This window comes from Passer montanus, unplaced genomic scaffold, assembly GCF_014805655.1.
Source record: "Passer montanus isolate IOZ18808 unplaced genomic scaffold, ASM1480565v1 scaffold1, whole genome shotgun sequence".
Taxonomy (NCBI): Eukaryota; Metazoa; Chordata; class Aves; order Passeriformes; family Passeridae; genus Passer; species Passer montanus.
In genome coordinates this window covers 10,174,111-10,189,203 of record NW_024356504.1, presented here as the reverse complement: position 1 = coordinate 10,189,203, position 15,093 = coordinate 10,174,111, and the positions used below count along the sequence as shown (strand labels likewise).

Here is a 15,093-nt window from a genome sequence, read left to right as displayed (position 1 = left end):
GAAGAAGAAAGCAACTCTCCCACCAAAGTAAACACACAAAATGTGAAAATGGGCTGCAGAATGTAAAAGACATAAAGCTAGGAGTACAGCCAGACCTCATTCCATTCCTCTTTCTGGCCAGACAGGCTCCCTATATCTCATTTAATGGCCTCATTAGTGTAATCTGAGTCTACTTTCTGTGCTGGTCTGATTTCCTAGAAAGATTCGGCTACTGTTCTGCAAATGGATACAGGCTGGAATGATTGGCAAAACCTGGCTCAGTTTGTATCAATGTGGGGGTAAAATTCCCACATCCATTCTAGGGTTTCCTGCAAACACACCAGAAGTGGAAAATGGCAACAGCATACATCAACACAGAGATGTATGGTAGGATGTTCTTGAAAAAGTCCCCCTGTTAGGTTCTAAAAGGATTGTGCTCCTTTCACTATATTATTGAATTTTTGTATGTATCAGAAAAAAATTGTTTACACTAATGACATCCACTAAAAAAGCCACAGAAGCAGAATAACCCTGTAAAACTGAGAGTTCAATACCAATTATTCTGTTTAGTTCAACAGCCTGAAACACAATGCTGTGTTGGCACAAGAGAATTTCAGGCTATCAGCCTCATTGACAAAGTTCACCATCTGCTTCCCAATGAACATGAGAGCATGAGAAAGATAGCAAGAATATGCTAGAACACTTGACACCATGATGGCATTTAAAACTGCATTTGTTCATTTTCTGGTTGGTTGTTTTTTCGTTTTAGTGGAGATTCAATTATTTACAAAGTTTTTGTACAGATTGCCATGTGCTCTGGGATGACCCTGCTTGAGCAGGGAGGCTGGACCAGATGATCCACTGTGGTCCTTTCCAACCTGACCTATTCTGTGATTCTGTGACTGGGTGCAGTATAAACAGTGGCATTAGCATCACTACAATTCATTCCTGTGGACAGAACTTTTAAATGAAGTCCATTGTCAAGGCTTTGTCACAAAAGGAAGTTTCTCTTACATGCCTGCTTTGGTCCTTACCTCATGTGACTTGTGTTCCACAGTATGTTACTAGTTAGTACCTTGCTAGTTGTCATCTACATATTCTGTCCTAACCAATTAAATTTATATGGCACATTAACATTAAAAACTCACATTATTGACAATTCACTTAATATTAAAATTTCACTTTCTGTGCATTTTCATGAGTTTACAAAAAACACTGGTTTTTTATAAATATGAAAACTAATGTAAGAGCATATCTTCTCTTTGACACAGTAGCTATGGAATAGCCACAGGAATACCCATCAAGCAAAGATGCCAGGAGGGTATAGACAAATCAAAGCGTTTTGGAGAGCCAAAGAAACTCCTCCAGCTGAAGCAGAAAATATATACACTAAATATGTACATGTTAACAGCAATGTAGGAACTTGCAGAACATAGTAATACAAATAGTACAGCACTTAGAGTGGACATGACAGAATTAGGGGAAGCACTGATAGCCTTTTTCCTCATGCCAAGTTCATCTCAAAAAAACCCAAACAAACCAGGCACCCTCATCATCATCATTTTAAGCCAAATGTTAACAAAACTAAACCCACAACTATACCAGGGGCTGAAGTAAAGAGTTAGAGAGCATTTCCTTTGGTTTTTCTCCATGCTCTAACAATCAGAACTAGTTTAATACAGAATTGCTTCCTATCACAAGTGAAAAACAAATGGGAAAGATTGTGAAAGAAACTTGAAAAACAGGTTACTTGAATTTAAAGTGTCAGAAAGTGTCAGGGTGAAACTAGTTTGATAAGCACAGGCTGCTTTCACAAACAAGTAAGCCCTAGATTTACTACACTGTCTGTTTCTGTTCAGTGGTCTGTTGTGTTCAGGGGTGTAATTATTTTTAAAAGGAAATTTTTTCTTATAAGCACTGAGTCTTTCCTATAAACAGTGGTAATTCTCTGTCTTTATCAGTCATTTTCAGACACTCATGTGATCATAAGCCAGAACAAAGGAATTTCAAGGCAAATTTGGCAGTAGTTCTCTCTGGGGCTTGAATCCAAAACTCTTAACATTTTCTGAAGTATTTGTCCTCCTTCATTCCCTTTTATTCTTGGCTTTATATTGTGAGACAGGTCTGCATTCATATGTATCTGACATTACATCCAGTTGGCAAGACTACAACAGGAGACTTTCTCATACAAAACCCTCATCACTGGAGACTAAAGGATAGCTGGAAACACATCTCATGTTTTCGTTTACTTTCCATATTTACTTGCTTTTGAAAATTACTCCTGTTCTAGATTGTGTAAACAAAAATTATGGACAAGAAAAATTAACTGAATTAGATTAAGCTATTATAAAACAAAACTCCCAAGTTATTGCTACTCTTGTGCCCACAGAGGAAATTATAAACAAATAAACAGATATGACAGTATCCTCCAAAAGAAAACAAAACCTGCTGAATGAAAAAGGAAAGATAATTCCGAAATATTAATCTCATTTCATAATTGGTTTTTTCCCCACTGAACATGTTTTACCCTTTTTTCCCCACTGAACGTGTTCTACCCTCTGCATTTAGAGTTTCACAATCAAGACTGCACTGGCTGATACCAATTGCCAGCTGAAAAATGAATAAGAGACAGCAGTAAAACAGTATTACATTGGATTATTGAAAAACACTGAAATACTGACAATTATTAATGAAGTATTACCATTAATAGTACTAAATCTAGCCATGGAAATGCATTTTACAACCAATTTACCTGATTGAAAATCCATTTTAAAGGATTTCACTGCTTGTACAATGAGAAGTAACGTTCAGTAATTAAGTATAAAAGATTCTTGAAGATCAGAAAGAAAAGGATAGACTTCTATAATATTTTTCATTATAATCTTTAGACAAAGATAAATGTAGTGTTCTAGTTCAATCTAGTCTTCTGGTCACTGACAACATATAAAGAATTGAAAAAATTTCTTTTTCACCTCAGGTTAGAATGCCAGATATCCATATTTTCCTGAAGCATGCTTAAAATTTCAGTGATTAAGAATAAGGAGACAAAGTTGATAGTTTTATTGACCTAGGTTTTGTAAATTGTGAAATATTCAAATTGCTTGCAATTATTTTATTAGCAGCATGACTATTTATAAAAAAAAAAAAAATGTGCCAAGTTCATGCTGCCTTATCAGGGTGTGCCACTTGGTAGAAGAAAAAGAACTGCACAGAACCATCTACTGGCTTGGAATCACCTGCCTTGAACCCAGTGATTCATAACCCTTCTGAACAAACCCATCTGGACCCTTGGTGTGGTTCAGCACAGCAGGCTGGACAGGGCTTTGAGCAACCTGAGGGGGTGAGAGATGTCCCTGCATGCCCCTGATGGCAGGCCTGTCCCTGTCCCCAGCACAATGAGTTAAAACCCTTCTGGCCAGCAATGGCTCCACCTCCCACTCATGAAAGCACTTGATAGGAGTCTCACATTTGTTACTACTGCAAGATCAGCAGAGGAAACATCGAAAGATGGCCTGATAGTTATCAGTGTTTGTTCCTCATAAAATCTAGAGCCATTAGGAATCCCTTCAGAAATGACACTTGAGAAACATTTACTTTGCACAAAAAAGCACCAGATGAGTATGGGCAACCTCCAGGCAGATGTTTGAAAATATACCTACAGCAACAGTGACTAGAAGTACTCATGAGCATATAGGGGTCAGAGAGTGAAAAAATCCTCCCTCCCCCCACCAGCCACAAAAAACCCATAAAACCCAACCAAAACTAACTCTAATATTGTTCCTTGCTGTAGACACACAACTTTTCTTAATACATGTGCCATAATATACAGTCCCCTATAACAAGGGCATCTTTGCCTGAACTGCAGCAATTAATTATATTGTGGTTGTGCAACATAAACCAGAATTGTGAGGCATTCACAGAAAACAGTCATTAAAAGCAGGATATAAAGTGCAGCAGTTGGTTTCAAAAAAGTAATTTTCCTTTTTTTTTTTTTACATAACATGCTGCCATTTTCTATTTCAGACAAAAGGAAAACAGCTGTTTCAGTCCAGACCACCAGAGCCGCTGTACTCACTGTACTTTGTCAGCACTGTGGAATGACATTCAGCTTCAAAACCTTCTGCACTTCCTCCCTTTCCAGTCATAGAGTAGGAATCAATAATTTAATCATGTATTCATCAGGAGAGGGGAATATCCTATTAGTCAGTGCCTGCATTCCTTCCCCCCTCACTTCTTTGCAGCACTCAGATTTCCAGAAGAGTAATTCTTTTTAGCTTAGCCATAAACAAAGCTCTGTGAGTTTTGAAAAAAAGAATATCTGCAAATTCATGTGCAACTTTCCAAAACTAGAAGTGAATACGCACCCATCATAAACATAATGCTACAACGTTTCTAAAAGAGCCAGAGAATTCACAATGCGAAAGAAACTGAGGAACGGCACTGAAACACCGTTTTGGGGAAATCAGTTACTAGAGACTTCAATTAAACACCCATCTCCATCTAAAAGATACCAGCAAGCACACATCACCATGATGCAAAAACCATGAAAAAGGATTTTGTGGCTAGTTGATTTGCTGATAAACATATTTACATCTATTAAATTACTTGCAAAGTACTAAGCTACGGTCACTTGACACATTTGTCCAAAGATGGGAGGAACATTGTCCTCCATCGGACTGAGAACAGTTTTTTAACAGAAAAACTTGAAGATCATCCTTATTTATTATTTTCTCAAGGCTGTAATTTTATTCTTTTTCATCATTCATGAAGTAGTACCTTCACTACAAAGCAGAGAACTCTGATTGAATTTACTGAAAGGACAAAGATAACAAAATAAAATATGCCTCCAGTGACCAGATGGAAGGAGAATGAAGGAAAGAAAGACAAAATAGGTGATCATGGCGATTGGGTGCTTGAGACAAAAGGACTCTTCTTTCATTCAATTTATTTAATCTAATTAAAAAGAGGCCACAGAAACCTCTACGTAATATTATCAAGTATTATGTCTAAAACATTTTAAACCTCTTCTTGCCTATGACAGTCTTTGTCTAGCAAAAAGAACTGGTAATTCATACATCACTTGAAAGACATAAGATTTAAATCCTTTAAGATCGTAAAAGAAAATTATAATTGAAATTCTTACTGGTTTTACTTCATTATAAAATCTTTAAAAGTCATGCAAGGCACTCCAATTTTGAAGTACATTTTCCCACCAAAACTGAGGTTCATATGATTAATGAAGTTAATAACTTCAGAGTAAGTCAAGAGCTCTGTGTATAAAAAGACCTATACAATCTTTTCAACATGGGAAAAATGTAGTAACTCCTTAAAAATACATCAATTAACCTGCAAACAGAAAAATAAGCTTCAAAAAAATAGGATCTGAATCCAAATGTAATTAATATATTTTTCTTAACAGAAGTGGTATGCAACACAGAACTCAATATTATCTAACACAGTAGTCCACTATGTCATGTATTTACATGCCTGGAAATCTCTTGTGGAGGCTCTGGAAGAGATCCAGGCTGTGTTGATCAAGGCTATTTTACCTAACAGGACTCCCTGCAGGGAGAGGTCCAGCAAGCTGCTCTCTTATATCCTCTAGGACAGACCAGGAGATCAACAGAAGTTCAGCACAACTCAGGACCACCACTGTTCTACACAAAAGCTGGAGACCAAGTCCCAAAGCAGAAATACTGTAACAGTAAAGAAACTGTCTTTTGATTGGGACTGAAGGAAAAAAACCAACTGCACCATGAAAATTGGTTATGTCCTGGCCAGTAAGGGGCTCTATTCCTGGACGAGATCCCTCTGACTGCTGAACCTGAGGTCTCAATTGTCATTAAGACTTCTCAGATCTTGATGGATTTATATGGAAAGCAGTCACCTTCATGTTACCTTAATGAGGTGATTCCAAATAGGAAGTTCCTTTGTCTTCACTGGTCTTTCTATAAACATGTTTGCCTAAGTAGTGTCTTCACACATTATCTTCCTCATTAAGTACCACCTCATTGTGCCAGTTGTTTGACCCCCCCCTCCTTCCTCCTGTCCTGGTTGGCCTGTATATAATCAAAGAAATACTCTGTCCAGTAATTCAGCTCTCAGATAACTACCTCCTCTTTTTCCCTCATCATCTAGGTAGGAAAAAAACTCAAAACCTTAAAACACCCTGTTCACTAGATGAATAAATCCAGTAAAGCCTTTATAAACAAATTGTATATAAACACATTCTAAATGCTTTCTTCTATCTCTTATTGTACCAGTTAATCTGGCTGCACATCCAAAAAACAGTGAAGGTACTGCATATTTTCAAATAATTGATTTATTTAATTTCCTTTGATGTTTTCTCTTCAGTGTAAACCTTACTGTTAAGAGAAGGGTTCCTAGACAGAATCAGAGTGGAGATACAAAAGCTGAACCAGCACATAAACACACACCCCTTGTGGAACAATCCCAATGCTGAGCAATGTGCAGCCACTGATGGATTAATGGCAAAGAAGCACAGGTCCCTACTAGGTGGCACACCTTCAAAATAAACATCTCCTCACTGCTGCCAGCTGCTCAGAAGGCACATTTCTCATTATTATAAAGAATTTGCATGCTAGCTGAGCAAGCCAGGTGGTTAAGAAGCATATTCACATTAATTATTTGGATACTAGAAACAAAAAGCTCCTTCCTGGATGCTGTCTGATCAAATATCAAACATTTCCTCTAAGCATGCAGCATGAGAACAAACGAACTGTGTCTCACCTGGGAGGGAAATCAGTGCAGTGGGGGTACATCAGAAGGAAAGGGTGACTACAGTAAGGGAGGTGAGGCATGAAACAGTCAAGAATTACTAAAGAAATTGTAGAAAGAAAAGAAATGCAGCAAAGGCAGGAGGAAGGGAAAGATGCAGCCTTTATACAATCTGTAACAGCCTAACTCCTGCTATGTAAGTTTTTTATACACAGTAAAAATAGTTTGGCAAAATATTTCCCACGGGTGTTGTAAATATTCTAAGACATATATTATATATTCAGGCATCGTGAAGATATAATAACACAGTATGATTTCATATTTCACACTTAAGGCACAAAGAAACCCCTTATCAATGATACTGTTGCAAGGTAAATCAGTATCTATAAAAGCATTGTAAAGTTACATGCACTTTAAAATTCAATCAAAGTGAATGTCAAGATTGTGCTTGTATTTGGTTATTTTTGCTCTGTAGCATATCATCACTGATCATCTACTCATTTTCATACCAGGATAATGTGTTCAGTGAATCACAGCTGTCCAGACACACAGCCAAACAGGGAGACAAATGCAAAGGGGTTGTCTGTTCATCTCAGAACTTGGTGGGGTCTTGGGAGCACCCAAGACAGAAAAAAACTAGAGATGACCTGCCAGGTGGTGCTTTGGGTGCAGCATAAATGGCATCATCTCTCTGCCTGCTGGCAAGCAGCTGGGCACAGCACCAGTCCTGAGGGCCCCCAGCACTGCCCACCCCGGCATGCACACAGGGGACAGCTGCCAGAGGACATTGCTCCAGCCCCTCTGCAGCAGCAGGTGACACTGCAAAGGCACAGAGGGACACTTCAGGTCTCTTGGCCACTCAGGCCCCACTCAGATATGGCAACTTCAAACAAGAATTTTAAGTCCAGACATACAGGATAACACTGGACAATGCTTCACCTGAGAAAGCTGTAGTTCCTAGCTAAAGAAACCCCAGCCTAGATCTATACATCACTGGTTTCATCAACACAGTAAGAACCCAAGAATAAATTAAAACTTTAGACACAGAACGAAGTCCAATTTAATATATGTCATAAATACATCACAAAAGGGCACAATAGAGCCTTGCTGGAGCATTACTGCTGAATTTCCTTAACTTGTTGAATTGAATTTCATGGTGAGATTTTCAGAGAGAGCCCAGTCCTCTCAGAAAACATGACAGAACTTCTATGGAAATAACTGTATTAAATATATATTTTCACATATGAAAATATATTCAAATTTCTCTTGGGGGGAAGGGGCTTTGTTAGTACACAACAACTGAATCCAAGATAGTTTAATTTTTCTTTTAAACTTCTACTTTGATACTAAACTTCTAGGATGGATTTCTTTCACAACTTTAAGAAAAATATTTATACTGAACTTATTACATCACAGGGGAAAATGCAACCTGTACTTAAAAATTTGAGAAAGAGTTACTTTCCAGTGTAGACATCAACTAGTTAATGGTAACAGAAGCCTTGACAAGAGGAACAAGACAATTAATGGAAAATCTTCCCTGGTAGCAGACAGTGTGCTTTGAACACAATTGCTTCAACCAGTGCAATCACTCATTACTGAGAATGACTCAACCCTCTCTGTGGAGCATGACATCTGTGATTATTATTGATAAAAACATCCTTGTCCTGGGCTGAGTTTACAATTTATTTCAACAGGAAAGGAAAATATTTTTGAAGATTAAATTATACCAGTTCTGTCTCCATGTGTTCTGGATAATATGCACTTGTGCAGTCCCAAAGCATATGCTGCAGAAGGCACCTAACTTAGTGTCCCTATAAAATAATTAAATGAGGACATATATTCTTGAAGGATTAGATCCAGGTACAGTATTTTTCTTTGGACTGGCATAAGATGGAATGTCTTCTACATGCTATCACCACTTATTAGTAGTGAGTATGAATTAACAATAAATTAAATTTACTTATATGAAGAAAAACAAAGTGTTTTTCAACATTACCTCAAAGCTTCATCCTTGCCTCAGATAAGAGAAACAAGTTTAACCATAAAATATTGAAAGCAAAAGCTGTCAATATCAATATTGCACTGCTGGTAATAAAACCTTAGGCTAACAAAATCTGTTTAAAAGCCCAGAAAATTGTTCATGTCTCATACTATTTGTATGCACTTAGTATTTCTTTTAATGTATGCAGTTTTAAAATGAACAACCTGTTTTACCCACTTCCATTTCTCTCTGTTGAATTTCATCTGCAAACACTGAATAATGTTTTAAATATGGAAAGAGCAATGTTTGCTTTTGTGTCTCTTAGGAATAACATAAAATTATCAATGCCTAAGATTTACACAGAAACTGTATTTTCATCAAGTCTGCACTTGTATAAACTTTAGCTAAATACACCTTTAGAGGGTCAGTTAAAAGCCACAGGATTTTTAAATATAGATAAGAAAGAAGAAAAAAAAACCCAAAAAAACCAAGAGCCCACATGAAACTATCCTCTTGAATCCCCAACACAGAAAAAGGGCAGAGATGGAGAGGGGGTGAAGTGGGGGTGACATCAAAGCCTTGGACTGGCTAATGGCCAACACGGCCCTTGACAAATCTTGCAGCATCCTGTACACAGCTCTGACCATCCTGAACCTCGGTGTGCGACGCACACCCAGAGCTCTGCTCCCCACCCTGACACACCCTTTCCATCAGGAGCAGCCAAGCAGCCGCTGTCTCTCGCAGGGAGATCAGAGCCAGGACGGACTCCTCCTGTTTGCCTACAGCAGCAGGCAACGACAACAACGCAGCAACTGCTCCGATTCTAATAAAAGTAAATTTTCAGTCACCTTAAAAGCTGAAAAATGTTTAGACAAACATACAACTGACATGAAAATGACAGTTTCAGAACTGCCTTTCATTCCATATGAAAATTCTCACCTTAAACAGTGCTGTTTAAATGCATTAAATCATAAACATGTCATACAGTTACACTAATTTGGGGGGGTTTGTGGATGGTTTTATTTTGGTTTGGGATTTTTGCTGATTGCTGGTTTTTTGGGGTTTTTTGTTGTTGTTTGTATGGGGATTTTTGGTTTCAATAACTCATATATACATATTTGCTCAAGCTCAACAAGTTCAACTGGGAAAAATAACATTAAATCTACCCTTCCACTACTTAGTTTTTCTTTTTGCATCCCACTCAGATTAGAAGTTTTTTTATTATAATCCAGAAACTATGAGGTATATTGGTGAACAAAGAAACCTTAAATACATTGTAATCATCAAGTTCAACAGCAAAATCTGATTTTACAAAAGGAGGGGGAAAGGGTACAGAAATTAACTGTTGCTGCTAAAAGCTTCCTTTTCAGAAATCTCCTTACAGTTTTGTGTAAGGATTGTTCCCATCACTTGTTTTCCTATCAAGGCTTTTTTTTTGAGGCTGAAGCAGTGCCACTTATGAGAAGCACAAAGTGCACTTTTATAAATGACTTCTCTTTGTATAAGTCACAACAAACCAATTTGGTTGAACAAAATTTGCTGCACCTGAACTATAAGCTGGAATGCCAGAAGTTTAGAGTTAAGGAAACAGGTGCATAAGAAGGATTAATGCATTGGTGTTAATTCTCTACAAGAACACCCAGCAGATAAGGCTGCCCGAGAGGAGATTTTGCTGTTCTTCCTGGCTCTCCCTGTTGCTCTCTCCTCTGTGCTTCTTCCATCTTTTTACAGATGTGGTCACCACTGCTTAGCAACCAAGGGGACATGATGACAGAGGAAAATCCTCCATCTAGAGCTCACCCTGCTCCACCTACAAAGCAGCAAACTACCTTCCCCAGCAAATTAGGAGAAATATGTTTTCTTTGTTACCGCAGAGGTACCAAGTGGGACCTCATACGCAGCTTCATGTGAGACGAATTCTCTTGCCTTGGTGGATGCACAGGAGAGAACTTAACAAGCTGGAGGAGAACCTGAAACTTGTCGGTAAAAAAGCTCCCCAAATGCTAACGCATAAGAAAAGAAAAGGGAAAAAACAAAAAACCAGAAAGCTCCGATCCCGCGGAAATGGCAAAGAGAAAGGCGAAGAGACTCATCCGAACACCCTACCTACTTTTACTCAAGTGCTCCAGCCGACCTCCAGGGAGAGCCCAGCCAGCTTAGACCCAAGTCCGGGCAAGACCCCTGCAAGCCGGGGGCGGCAGGGCCGCACTCACCTCTGCCATGCCACAGGTAGGTGCGCTCCGGCTCCGCTCCCGCTCCGGCTCCGCTCCCGCTCCGCGCTGGCTCCGGGCGGCCCCGCCCGGCCCCGCCGCAGCGCCCCCTCGCGGAGCCCGCGGGCAGCGCCGGGAGCGCGCAGGGAGCGCGCCGCCGCCAAGCTGCTGCCGGCCGCACGGAAACGTGAGGGCTGGACAGCGCCTTTCCTCCGGGAGCGCATCCCGCGGCCGCCCGGCCCGACCGGTGGGGGAGGCAGCGAGGGGGAGCGCCGCCGGGGACAGGCGGAGGCGGCAGCCCCGGGAGGATGCAGAGCGAGGGGCGGGCGCGTCCCCGCTCCTGCCCGCCGCGCCTCCCGCCCGCTCCCTCTGCTGGCGCCCCTGCCCGCGGCGCGCGTGGGTGGGTTCCAGCTTCCCTCCGCCATCCATTCACGTCCAATGCTAAACGGGTTTCCGAGGGGAAATCATGGTCTCCTTGGCTGTAATTCAAGGTAGTAACATAATACAATTTTTGCCCTATGAGCTTTCACAAGCATTTATGTGTGTTTTTTTTCTAGTGATGACTAACTCTAATACCTCTCTTGGAAACCTACAAGGAAAAGCAAGCTAGTTTGTAGCTCAGTGAGAGAAGTGGTGTTTTATGTGATACATTACTCAAGAAGTGTCTCAGAGGAGTTAGGCTCTTGTTTAGAGAATATGTCCCCCTTGCTTCTGGATGTGGACAACAGACAATAATTCCATGCAGATTTTAGGGGAAAATCAGCACCTGAAGAGCACTAAGCATAAGAGCCACAGAGCATGGTTTTCACAATGTGTATTTAAACCTCTTACAGATCACTAACTGCAACTAAAGCCACAGATAAGCCTAAATTTAAGTGCTTAGTCCCTCAGGTAAAATGCCAGCCTACCACAGCTCTCCAGCACTTTTCACATCAGCGCTTCCTATTCCTGAAGGCCTCCTGCTGTGGCCTGCATCAATTCCCTTGACCCAATGTTCATAAAGCTTTGGTGCATCCTGAGGGCTGTATAAATATCACAGCTGTAGGTTTTGTCTGTGGTCATATGGTAAAACCATTAAAGTCCCTGAAAATACCTTGAATTCCCCGCTGCTTGCAGAGCAGGGAATGGCAAAAAAAATAGTTTTGTCAACAGAGTATGAAAAAATCCATGTATACCACATCTGTCAAAACAGAATGCCAATTCTGTAACACCAATTATTCTTCCAATCTTTAGAAATAAATCTTCACCTGCATTAGAACAATAAATTACCAAAACTCACAAGCATATTTGAAAATATTCTTATGTGATCTGATTTCTGTGCTCATGTTTTCTCACCCAAAATCCCACTTTTCTGGATGCAGCACTAGCTTACCATGACAGGGAGAGGGAGATGCTAAGGCATTCTCCTTTTCACTTCTTTTATTTTAGCAGAGGCAGCAGGTCACAAGTTTCTATAGCACACTTAAGACATTTCCCCATTACCTGATTTGGTAGCAGCACCCAGCCACATGGAACCTGCTTGAAACAGTGTTCATATTACTCCTCACTGGCTGCAAGAAACCAGCTTCTTAACTACATCTCTTTAAATGAAAACAAAACCGGCACTCAATCCCTGCAGAATTGTTATTGTAACACTATTTGACAACACATATCCTAAGAAGCTGTAACTTAGTACAGGAGACACCTGATTTGGGTGACTACCTAAATGAAATCCTTTCGATTTCTGCATGTATTTAAAATTTAATGTAAACTGAAAGAGATAACATGCAGAGGAAAAATTTATTTTTTCCTCATCTCTCAAAACTCAACCCAAATAAAGGGAATTTCTCCCTTTTTCAATGCTATTTTAAGTTATTTCCATTTTTTTCCTTCACATTTTAGTGATGATGCACAATTACTTTCTGAATGCCTTGTCTATGTTGAAATTTGTAATATTTCTGTATATATTACTGGAATAGTCATATCTGTCTTAGGGACAGATATCCCAGTGATATTCCATAGACTGAATATTATGTAGTCAGCAAATAATGACAGTGCTTTTAAAACTAATATGCATTATACAACCAATAGATTTTCTTACAACACAGAATGCTAAATTAATATTAATATGTAAATTGAAATAGGTCATTCAAAATCATCCCTACACAGCAGTCCTGTTTTTATCTGTTTATATAAAAACATCAATGCAATTCATTACTCAGCTGCACTTACTCAATGCTAGAGTTGCACAGACAATAAGTACACTACAGCTGCTTTACTTATCTGGTCTCAGGTTTCACAAAGTTTTAGTGATGCACAATTCTATAATAATGACACTAAAATTGATGCCACCATTATTACTAGGACCAGAACTGTAATTGCAATCTAATAACTGAAAAGTGATGGGGTTTATCAGCTGGTACAACCTGTTTCCAAGGGAGAAAAGTGAATTGCAATATTTAATATGCTAGCACCACTCAGTGTTCAAAGTGGATATTGGCTTTGTACTTTTCTTAACAGCTGCACTGCCACCTGAAGAAAAACAGTGTGACACTATTTATAATCTCATTAATCTTATACATGAGAGAAGTAAAGCATGGATACAAACATGCTGAATATAAAGATATTGGAAGAAAAATGTTTTATACTTATCTTGATATAAATTACCCATATGGAAGTATTTACATGATGGAAATCACTGCAGTTTCTCACCAGCATCTTTTCTTCAATTTTTGGCATGTTTAGTCCTTTAGTTCCTTTTCTACTTTGCTACTTACAATAGAGCATCCTCTAGAAGAACAGAACAGACTTACCCTGTGCCCACACTTCACACTGAAGAATATTATACCACGTAATCTGATAACCTTTTATTCATGAACATGATCTGCAAAAGGAGATGGTCAATAATTGGTTTCAGAAAGTCTTGGCTTGGCATTCAGCCATGTTAAAGTCACAATGCTTGTATTAATGTCATGGTCTCCTGACAAGGATTGGATATCTGGGAAATTAAAATTATCCTATTTTCTTCTCCAGCAATCCTTTTTTCTGTCAGTAATGAAATATTGCTGTCTCAGGGTTGCTTCACTGATGTCTCTGCAGTGCACCAAGATCAGCAACTTCCTCAACAGCCTGAAAAAAATTTTCATTGGAAATTTTAACATGTATTTATTTTAATCTTTCCTTCCTCTTAATTAGTAGTTTTATATTTTTCTACAAAAATTGTACCATCATTCTTCATTACTGACATTGTCCAGTTAGGTGTTTCTTTCTGGCATTATATTATCTATTTTCTCCTGACTTTCCTTTCCCATGTATTCTGTATTTTAAGATAGGCCATTTGCAAAGTGTTTCTTATGAAATGAGTCCATGTTACAGTAAACAATATAGGTCCCGAAATACACAGTATGTAAATAATTAGCCAAAAAGCCAAAATCACAGTGTTCTGAAGTGCTGTTCCACCAACCTGCTTATTAATTTAAGAAAGTAATGTGATACTGTGTGTGATTCCTCTGCTCTTCCATAGTATATCTACCACTGGCTTGAACTAAAGAAATAGTGGACTACTATCAGTGATATCTTAATATCTTTTAAGATCTGCTAATGAATTAAAATGTGGCTATGAAATTATCTAACTATGAAAACGAAAAAATTGAAAAAATAAGCAGCAGTCAAAACTTCCAATTACAAAATTTCTTGCAGTACACCCATTCCAAAGCAATGTAGAAGCAGCATCTGAAAGGTCTCACTGGCTGCAGTGTCAGTGGCCTCAGAGGATGCACAGAAAACACTCTGTCAAGACAATTATTTGAATTAAGGGAATTATGTACTGCTTTCACTCTTTCACTTGCCAACAGTGGTCTCCAACTTCCTGCTCAAGACTTGCATATGGGTTTGTCTTATTTTAATGGAATTTCCATCCGCAAATGCATCTTGCTTACAGGAGGCTGAATTAAACTTCTTGACTTCTTGTTGATTCTAAGTTTTAAAGAAAATTAGTATTTTTAGAACATCTTTTGTATTGCTTGGTGTTTGTTTTCAATATGACTGACTTAGCCAACCCTGTAGAAAGATCAAATTAAGGATTTAGTGAAAAACATCACTGGACAGCTTGAAGCTTGTAGCATTTGATTACTGATTTTACTTTTGAAACACATTGTTTTTCCATTTCACGATAAAACAAGACGAGGCAAAGTGGATTAGAAAAAA

The 15,093-nt window shown here is 38.9% G+C and overlaps 1 protein-coding gene across 1 annotated transcript in view; it reads right to left on the bottom strand.

Moving 5' to 3' along the window:
• Positions 1 to 10,988, bottom strand: part of LOC120497431 (sodium channel protein type 2 subunit alpha-like) — a 67,427-nt gene extending 56,439 nt beyond the window's left edge. The window contains exon 1 of the mRNA XM_039698947.1: positions 10,912 to 10,988. The gene's annotated coding sequence lies outside the window, so the exon portion shown is untranslated. The remainder of the gene's footprint in view (positions 1 to 10,911) is intronic.
• Positions 10,989 to 15,093: the final 4,105 nt, after the last annotated feature.